The sequence below is a fragment of the Solea solea genome, chromosome 5, assembly GCF_958295425.1.
Source record: "Solea solea chromosome 5, fSolSol10.1, whole genome shotgun sequence".
Lineage (NCBI taxonomy): Eukaryota > Metazoa > Chordata > Actinopteri > Pleuronectiformes > Soleidae > Solea > Solea solea.
Window position 1 is genome coordinate 8,374,353 of NC_081138.1, and position 10,869 is coordinate 8,385,221.

The following is a 10,869-nucleotide window of genomic DNA, read 5'->3' on the forward strand; positions in this document are numbered from 1 at the left end:
CATTACTATACTGAACAGTATAAGTATTATTTCAAATTAACACAGAATGTGATTGATTCTTGTCTGTGTCTATGTAACCATCAAATTATTGATGAATAGAAAAGCCCACATCTCTGTGCATTTGCAATCACAAAAGTAAACGCAGGAGAAGAAATCATGTACGGCCTACGGATATCCCAACTGTCCATGGAGATGTATTTATATTTATATTTACACATTTTCTTCCGCTATATTTCAGGAGTTTCATCATTTAACTAGTGACCAATATTGTAGCTTTGCATACTCCTTTGAAACTTTGCAAGCTTCCATAAATCCTTTTTAGCATATTGTGACTAACTCTACCCTTGAAGAAGAATTGAACTCTGAGAATTGTGAGATTACTAATCTAACCAATCTTAGTCAAGTTTTACACTTGATGCAGCTAGGATTAATATAGCCCATATTATATGTAAAGACAATGTAATGTTCAAATACTTTTAATTACTTGTATGCTTAAAATTAGTAATTCATTGCTGTCAGTGTAATTTTTTTTTAGAAAAAGTACAAGCAGTCCAGGAACAAACTGACCAAGGAGATCAGGGTAAGCTAAACAATAGCTTCCAGCTAACCAACAACAGTCTGGTGAGGCTTTCAGCATAATACCAACTACAGGAGCCCATCCCCCCAGCGGGTTTTAAAAGCAGCACTTCTCAGCTGGATCCTGTTCATGGACTTCAGCTCGGCCTCCAACACCATCATCCCAGCCATCCTCCACCAGCCAGCACGCTGTACCTGCCCCCACCTGTTAGTGGATCACCAGCTTCCTGACAGACAGGCAGCAGCAGGTTAGGCTAGGGAGCTTTACATCATCGCCAACATCCATCAGCACCTGTGCCCCACAGGGGTGTGTTCTCTCCCCACTGCTCTTCTCCCTCTACACAAAGGACTGCCCTCAGGAGATCCATCTGTTAAACTCCTGAAATTCACCTGGAGCTGAACTCGGTCAAGACAGTGGAGAAACACCCCCTCACCGCCTCACCATCTTCAACAACACAGTGTCAAAAGTAGAGTCCCACAGAGTCCTAGAACCCACCCTCTCACGGGATCTGAGGTGGTCCTCACATGCTGACACTGTCAGAAAGAAGGCCTAGCAGAGACTGTACTTCCTGCAGCAACTCAGGAAGTTAAACCATGCCACAGGAGCTGCTGGTCATCTTTTACACTGCCATTGTTCAGTCTGTCCTGTGCACATCCATCACTGTGTGGTTTGGCTCAGCCCCAAAATAGGACAGTACCAGACTGCAACGGACAATCAGATCTGCACAGAAGATCATCGGTGCTGACCTTCCCTCCAACCAAGACCTGTACAGGTCCACGGAAATGGGCAGCAAACTCTGCAGACCCCTCACACCCGTGACACAAACTGTTTAAACTGCTGCCATCTGTCAACTAAACACATTGTGACTGAACACTTTATTACGTGTAAACATTTATATTTATGTGATTTCAGGAAAATCAGAAGATGCACATTCTGAAGAAAGGGCTCACACACATTGTGGGAGGCAGGTTCTCATAAGGTTGGGAAGTGTCAACAACTGGGTTATCACTGATGGGTAAACTCCCCTGTTTAAATGTTAGAGTTTAGTATTTTGGGCAACAATGTGTTCATTTTTGAAAACAGAAACAACCATAGTTATAAGAGAGGGGTGGAGCCTGAAAGCTTGTCCACTACAAATCCACCTATAACTGCAACTATAAAATGCAGAGCAGTCAATCACACACAGTGTCCATGCCCTTCAACACATGCTCTGTATCCTGATCTATTTGACTTTAAATGTGAAATTAAATTGACCTTGTGGAAATGCTGCTCTACTGAAGAGAAACTAAGACTATAAACCCTTTAGAACAATGTTTGCAGGGCACCAGACTCACTTTTTACTAGGAGCACAGTAGCCCCTAACTGAACATTTTAGGAGAGCAAGCAGAACATTTAGGGGTGCACACCTGAAATTGACTTGCAAAGCAAATATTCACATTTCCTCTCATTTTCACTGTATTACTGATCAACACTTTGACAATAATTGCAGCCCATTGCTGTTTAGAATTCCTGTAGGGAGGTGACCATTTACAGCAGGGGTGGGCAATTATTTTTCCCAGGGGGCCAAATGAGCAACTGAAAATATTTTGGAGGGCCGGGCCAAAATGCCGAACTCAATTATGCATAATATACATTTTATTTCTATATAAAAAGCAGTAAATGGCATTGTTTTGACCGCTGGTAAGAGTGTATGTTATTATTTGGCAATTAAAAGGTGAGGTTAGCTTTCAAAAATATCATTTATTCAAATGGAATTTCCAAAATGATAAACAAAATGTGAAACATTTGACTCATTTTCAGTCACATTAATAACAAAGGGCATTTTGAGTTCCATATACTATTGAAACAAGGATTTTCTTAGCTTTCTAAAGACATCACATCATCTTTGTAGCCAAAATACTCTGATGAAATGAACTGTTGTAGTAACAACATCAACCACATGGCTAAGTTTTAGCACTGACTTGCACAACGCTTGCTGATGAATAATACAATGTATAAACACCAATTTCTGCTCTGCGTTGAGTTCACTTAGTTTATTTGCATTCTTTTCAAAAGCCCAACATTTTTCACTGTCAAATTCTGACATCCATCCGTAGTGACAGCTGCCAGTCTGTCCCGTTCGAGTCCCAGTTTGTCCATGCATGCGTTTACCTCGGTGAACACATCACTCCCCGTTGTGGTTCCTTTCATTGGCCGCATTGCTGCCTGGTCCTCCGTGAAGTCGCGCGTTATAACGAATATGAGCAGCTGGGCTGTGTCACGGACGTCACAGCTCTCATCCAAAGCCAAAGGAAAAAAAGTCGAAGCTTCACACTTTACTTTGCAGCTGAAACTCCAGATTCTCTGCGATGTTCTCCACCCTTCTCGTCACGGTGCAGCGGGACAGCGGGATGTTTTCAAACGCTTCTTTTTTCTCTGGGCATAGCAGTGCTGTGTCACCCCTCCGAGAATGGCTTACTGTTGTTTAAAAGTTCTGCTTTCGGCATCCACTTTCCTCTTTGTGGCATGAGCCGACATTTTCGCATTTTTCAGGGGTGACAAGGAAGGTAGACAGGTTGTCAATCACACGCACTTCACGTGCACAGTTGACGTGCACGATTGCGTGCACTGTGAGAATAAATGGGCTTCAAAATAAAAGCAATGCGGTTTTAGTCCACCCATAAGATAATTAGAAAATATGTTATATTTTCTAACTATCATGTAATCTTTCGCGGGCCGGTCAGAATCATCAGGCCGTACAATGCCCAGGTCTGATTTACAGACATGTTCAGGACAGGTCTGAGGTCTGACATATCAAGTTTCAAGTGGATACAACAATCCCTGTTAAAGCAGCATCACAAACTGTAAGTGTAATTCTCTCTCCCATTACCAGGGGGCGCTGTTTTTGAAATTGAATATTTTCATATAGGCGTCTTCTGGGATGGACTATCATCAATCCTAGCAGGTTTGGTTCAGGACCAGGATTCGCAAAGTTGTAGCAGTTTGTTTTTAAGTCGCAAAAATCCGACTTTGCATCATTACCATGACAACGTCATATGCCCAAATACCCCATCATGTTGAGCATGCATCATCTACCTTGTGTTTAGAGTGTTTTTACCAATTTTGAGTTGGATACGATAATCTCTGTAAAAGTTATTCCAGAAATCGTTAAGTAACTTTTTTTTTTGTTTATTTTCTGCCACCACCAGGAGGCGATGTTAACAAACGTGACAGTTTTTGCACAGGCATCTTCAGCAAGGGCCCATCATTAATCGCCACAAGTTTGGTTAAGATCGTACCATCGTAAAGTTATAAGAGTTTCGTTGTGTGTTGTGAGAAATTCACCAACTTTGCCACCCCCTTTCTTGTACGCCATGATACTTATTGAAAAGTTTTTGATACCTTTAGATCCTCAACTGGTTTGAAGGTGATCTTATGAAAGCTCTAGGAGTAATTTGTTCACCTAATGAACTTGTGTACCAAGTTTTGTCCGTGTACGTTAAACCCGACAGCAGATGAACTAAGTTTTTAGGCCCGCCCACTTTCATTTTTTGACGCACATTCCCCCAAACCACTAATATATATGTAATTTTACACCAGGTCTGATGGGGTTGCAAACTTTGGTGAGTTTTGGGGCATGTTCAGGGCCTCAAAAACGGGATTTACTTTGAGGAAGAAGAAGAAGAAGAATCCTTACGGTTTCAATAGGGTTCTTGCAACCTTGTTGCTCGAACCCTAAATAGAATCAATCACAATGTTCACATACAAAATATGGTTCAAAATAATAAAAAAAAACATCAACAGGAAACTCAGTTTGAAGAAAAATGGATAAAATGGACAAAATATTTAAGACCAGAATAGCAACATAGACCACAGGAAAGTTAGTTGATTGAGTAGAAGAGAACAGGGACATAGACAGATCGTTTTGACTGTAACTCCCACTTGTTTGTTTTTGTATTTTTTATAATGTTGTCTTTTCACCTGTATAAAAAAAACTGTTAATAAAAACTAAAGCAAAAAAGAAAAAGGGGTGTGGGAATGGGTGAGGTATAATATGCCAGATATTAGCCTCATTAGTCAACATGATTTTGAGGCAGAAACATACAGTATTTAGGGTACAAGGTCAGAGCTGCAGTGACCTTTTGGCCTGCTAAGATTAGCTCATTATATAATAATGTAAAATTTCACTTACCTCTAAATTTTTGAACATCTTCCTTTTGACATGTCAATAGCCTCCCTCTACCACCAACTTCGACAGTAATTCCTTGGTCAGAGACTGATGCTGCAACTCCATTTCATGTTCATCCACCTGCTGAGCAGACACTAACCAGTTAACGTTTTGGGTATAAATCCACTGCTGCCGTGGTGGGAATTAAATTACTTGGCTGAAGTGTGATGATGGTCGATAATTATGTTAAAGCTACAGTAGTAGTTGAAATAAACTCCCCCTGTCAGGACCCTTCGTTGCAGGCCTGCACTGTGAGGTCTCCTGCACTGTCAGGACAGGAAGTAGATTCAAAGCCTTTCAAAATAAAAGCGAGCATACATATGTATACAATGTAAATATGTTTGTGTATCCATGTGTTTAATGAAAGAGATTTAAAAAACTGTATATCCAGTTCAACTGGATAAGGTGGAAAAACGCAGGAAAATGTCAAGATAAAAACCAAACAAAATATTATATAAAAAAAAGAAAATGCAAAACGTTATGACCACTTCTAGGATTATTCTACAAATAATCAGTGCAAACTAGATGTACAGCTATTGTTATGATCCCCTTAAAACATTATTAGCCTACTCAAAACATGCATTATTTTACTTCAGTATTTTAATATAATTTAATTCGTAAAAAGGACAGCTGTTAGTTTAGTCTGCACTACAAATTAATTTCGAAACAATAAATCTCTGTAAATACACCTTAATGTGTGATGGCATAATGCATCTACACTCCAACCTATTGCTGACTGTTCTTTGCTTCTATATCATTATTTATCATTGAAAATGTAGCCCCGTGCACTGTTGGTTATAAATATTGTTGTTATACAATATCATTTGTAATCCAAAAAAAAAAATCACAAGGTGCTGTAATATTTGTCATACAGATGCATTGTTCAGTGAATCATCATATCCATTAATTCAGGGATAACAAAGTACCAAAACATTTACCTGAAGGGGCTGTATTGTCCTCATTATTCACTTGTCCTGCTGATGCTGTTTCCACCCAGGTGAGAGATTGTTGTTGTTTTACATTTGAGAAGCTGAAAAATTACAGAAAGTATAAAATATTCACATTTAAGAAACTGAAAAATGACAAAAAGTAAAAAAAAAAATTCACATTTAAGAAGCTGAAAAATTACAGAAAGTAGAAAATATTCACATTTAAGAAGCTGAAATATGACAAAAGTAAAACATATTCACATTTCAGAAGCTGAACCATGAAAGAAAGTATAAAATATTGACATTTAAAAAGAAACCCCGGTGGAGTTGCCTCGTTGAGGGAATAAAGTCATTTGGCTGCTGCCACGTTTCTGTCAAACATAAAAAGTCAAACTTAGTCGTTGAGGAGATCCCTGATGAGAAGACCTTTGCTTGTTAGTGAGCGGATTTTGTAAGGACTGAAGTTGACTGAAGGGCTGGTGTTTGGTGCTTGTCGTCAGTTCATCTGCATGGATCATTAACCTTAGGTCTGTCCGATTGGAGATCTCATCCTCCCCCCCTCTTGGGATTTCCTGGGGGTATCTATATTCAGGGCTTTCCGTGGCTTTATTGGGTTCTTCCTCACGAAAGACACAGGATGGTCTGCTACATACTGTCCCATGTGCCATCTTTCCGGGCTGTCAACTGTCTCTCCAGTGGTCACTAAACTGTTCTTGGTTGTCAGTCAGTCTATTCTTAGGAGTCACTGGCTATGCCAGGTATCAATCAACCCAGTATCACGCCAAAGCGTGTAATACGCCCACTGGTCACCAGGGCATTGCGTGTCAGTGTCACGCTTTTTTCTCACTGGCGTCTGGGGGACACGCTGACATGACCTGAACATGAACGTGCAGTACCAGTACATCTACTGCAGTCATTCGGTCATTGCCAACAACTTGTACAACCACTACTATGGAGCAGAGGAAGAAGTCACGCTATTTTCCAGCTCCCGACCCACCAGGTAAGTCGTGTAGCTAATGGACTGCCTGATTTGAACAATGTTCAGGTCATTGTCACTTGAAAGTCTTTTCCCTGTTGGCTTTTTATTATATGTTTTGTAGTTAAATCCTTTTTCTACATTTTCTAATGAAGCATGACACGGGTTAAAGTTATAGAAAAAAAAAAGTGTGTATTGTATTTGTATGTTATGTATTTAGGTGGTCTTATAAATGAAAGGGCCACCATAGAGAGCATCCTGGCATATTGCATCGCAGCGGGGTACGCAGGGTGCTCTGCAGCAGACAGGAGAGCGCTGCAGAGGGTCATTAACACAGTCCAGAAGATCACTGGGTGCTCTCTGCCCAGCCTGGAGGATATTGCCTGCGCTTGCTACCTAAGCAGAGCTAGAAACATCATCAAGGACTCCCTCCACCCTGCAAATCACCTGTTTGACCTGTTACCCTCGGCCGGCGGTACAGGTGTCTCAAAGCCAGGACGAACAGACTCAGGGATAGCGTCTTTCCCAGAGCTATCACTGAGGTGAACAAAAATAAAACTAGATAATAATAATAATAATACATTTAATTTAAAAGCGCCTTTGAGGTCACTCAAGGACACTTTACAAACAAGATGAATTGAAATCACACAATTTCGTAAAAAAAAACAAAAAAGGAGCACATAAAATCAACACAATAACTTTGGGGAAGTGGTGGTGATAGCAGGGGGGGTTAGAGGGAGTAGGCGGTCCGGAACAGGTGAGTTTTCAGTCTTGATTTAAAGAGGTGGAGAGAGTCACAGTTACGGAGGTCAGGTGGTAGTGAGTTCCAGAGCTGAGGAGCAGAGTGGCTGAAGGCTCTGCCCCCCATAGTGCTGAGGCGGGCATGGGGCACAGAGAGGTGGATGGAGGAGGAGGATCTGAGGGAACGAGTGGGGATGATGATGTGCAGGAGATCAGACAGGTAGGGAGGGGTAAGGTTGTGGATGGCCATGTATGTGTACAGGAGGAGTTTGTAGTTGATGCGGTGTTTGACAGGGAGCCAGTGGAGGTGCTGGAGGACAGGGGTGATGTGGTGGTGTGAGGGGGTCTTTGTGATGATACGGGCGGCTGAGTTTTGGACCAGTTGCAGTTTATGGAGAGACTTTTGGGGGAGGCCATAGAGGAGAGAATTGCAGTAATCAAGACGGGAGGTGACGAGACTGTGAACAAGGACGGCTGTGGAGTGGGGGGTGAGGGAGGGGCGGAGTCTGTTGATGTTGCGGAGATGGAAATAAGCGGTGCAGGTAGTGATGTTGATGTGTGAGTGAAAAGAGAGTGTGCTGTCGAGGATGACACCCAGACTCTTTACCTGAGGGGAGGGGGAAACTGAGGAGCTGTCAATGGTGAGGGAGAAGCTGTTAACTTTAGATAGGGTGGATTTAGTGCCGAGGAGGAGGAGTTCAGTTTTATTGCAGTTTAATTTAAGGAAGTTTGATGTGAACCAGGTTTTTAGCTCAGAGAGACAAGAGGTGAGGGAGGGGGGTGGTAGTGTGGAATTTGGTTTGCAAGAAAAGTAGAGCTGGGTGTCATCCGCGAAGCAGTGGAACTGGATATTGAATTTACGGAGGATGTGGCCGAGGGGGAGGAGATAGATGATGAAGAGAAGGGGCCCCAGGACAGATCCCTGGGGCACACCTGTAGTGACTGGGGAAGGTTTTGAAGTGAAAGATTTGAGCTGTACAAACTGAGTGCGGCCTGTGAGGTAAGAGTGGAACCAGCTGAGGGGAGTGTGGGAGAGGCCAATGGAGGAGAGTCTACTGAGGAGGATGGGGTGTGAGATGGTGTCAAAGGCAGCACTCAGATCGAGGAGGATGGAGACAGAACCAGATAACCCGTATATATACACACACACTGATCACATTGATCACAGTGAGTGCAATAAATGGACAAAAAAACTGTTGTATACATTCAAGGACAATAAACAGGTGTACCAAGTGCAATAACTGCTGACAAGTGCAATAACTGCTGCTCTATGTTCACGTTTACACTTCTTTGCTCATGTTCACACTTCTTTGCTCAGGTTCACACTTCTTTTCTGATTTGCCATTTTTCTTGTTGGCACTGGAGATTGTTACATATGTTTTCTGCAATGTTGTATAGTTATGTAGTTTTTCTTCCTGGACAGTATTTTCTTCCTCACTGCAGCAGGACAACGACCCCAAACATACACCCAAAGTCATTAAGAACTATCTTCAAGAAGTACTGGAAGTGATGGTGTGGCCCCCACAGAGCCCTGATCTCAACATCAGGGGTCTGAAATGTCAGTATCAAGGACAAACGCTTGTCCAGGGTGCAGAGTTTCAGACCTGTGCGACCTTCAGAAAGGTCAAAGGTCAGCAGTTTGGGGATGATCTGTTTTATTCGGCTTTCACCCGCAGTTTTTTGTAATAATTCATGAAGGCATTGTGCCAGAGGTCTGATTTTTCAGTATGTGTATCAGGAAATAAGGTTGATCCAGGGTGCGGAGTTTCGGACTCATGCGCCCTTCGTAAAGGTCAAAGGTCAGCCGTTCGGGTGTAGATTTTTGTAATAATTAATAAATGCATCGAGCCATGGGTCTGAAATGTCAGTATGTGTATCAAGGACAAACGCTTGTCCAGGGTGCAGAGTTTCAGACCTGTGCGACCTTCGTAAAGGTTAAAGGTCAGCTGTTTGGGTGTAGTTTTTTGTAATAATTAATAAAACGCATCGAGCCAGGGGTCTGAAATGTCAGTATGTGTATCAAGGACAAACGCTTGTTCAGGGTGCAGAGTTTCAGACCTGTGCGACCTTCAGAAAGGTCAAAGGTCAGTGGTTTGGTGATGATCTGTATTATTCGGCCTTCACCCTCAGTTTTTTGTAATAATTCATGAAGGCATTGAGCCAGGGGTCTGATTTTTCAGTTTGTGTATCAAGAACTAAGGCTGATCCAGGGTTCCGAGTTTCGGACTCATGCGCCCTTCGTAAAGGTCAAAGGTCAGCCGTTCGGGGGTATTTTTTTGTAATAATTAATAAACGCATCAAGCCAGGGGTCTGAAATGTCAGTATGTGTATCAAGGACAAACGCTTGTCCAGGGTGCAGAGTTTCAGACCAGTGCGACCTTCAGAAAGGTCAAAGGTCAGTGGTTTGGGAATGATATTTATTATTCGGCCTTCACCCTCAGTTTTTTGTTATAATTCATGAAGGTATTGAGCCCGGGGTCTGATTTTTCAGTATGTGTATCAGGAACTAAGGTTGATCCAGGGTGCCGAGTTTCAGACCTGTGCGACCTTCGTAAAGGTCAAAGGTCAGCTGTTCGGGTGTAGTTTTTTGTAATAATTAATAAAACGCATCGAGCCAGGGGTCTGAAATGTCAGTATGTGTATCAAGGACAAACGCTTGTTCAGGGTGCAGAGTTTCAGACCTGTGCGACCTTCAGAAAGGTCAAAGGTCAGTGGTTTGGTGATGATCTGTATTATTCGGCCTTCACCCTCAGTTTTTGGTAATAATTCATGAAGGCATGAGCCAGGGGTCTGATTTTTCAGTTTGTGTATCAAGAACTAAGGCTGATCCAGGGTTCCGAGTTTCGGACTCATGCGCCCTTCGTAAAGGTCAAAGGTCAGCCGTTCGGGTGTAGTTTTTTGTAATAATTAATAAACGCATCAAGCCAGGGGTCTGAAATGTCAGTATGTGTATCAAGGACAAACGCTTGTCCAGGGTGCAGAGTTTCAGACCTGTGTGATCTTCAGAAAGGTCAAAGGTCAGCAGTTTGGGGATGATCTGTTTTATTCGGCTTTCACCCGCAGATTTTTGTAATATTTCATGACGGCATTGAGCCAGGAGTCAGATTTTTCAGTATGTGTATCAGGATCTAAGGCTGATCCAGGGTGCCAAGTTTCGGACTCATGCGCCCTTTGTAAAGGTCAAAGGTCAGCCATTCGGGTAATAGTTTTTTGTAATAATTAATAAACGCATCCAGCCATGGGTCTGAAATGTCAGTATGTGTATCATGGACAAACGCTTGTCCAGGGTGCAGAGTTTCAGACCAGTGCGACCTTCAGAAAGGTCAAAGGTCAGTGGTTTGGGAATAATATGTATGATTCGGCTTTCACCCTCAGTTTTTTGTAACAATTCATGAAGGCATTGAGCCAGGCGTCTGATTTTTCAGTATGTGTATCAGGA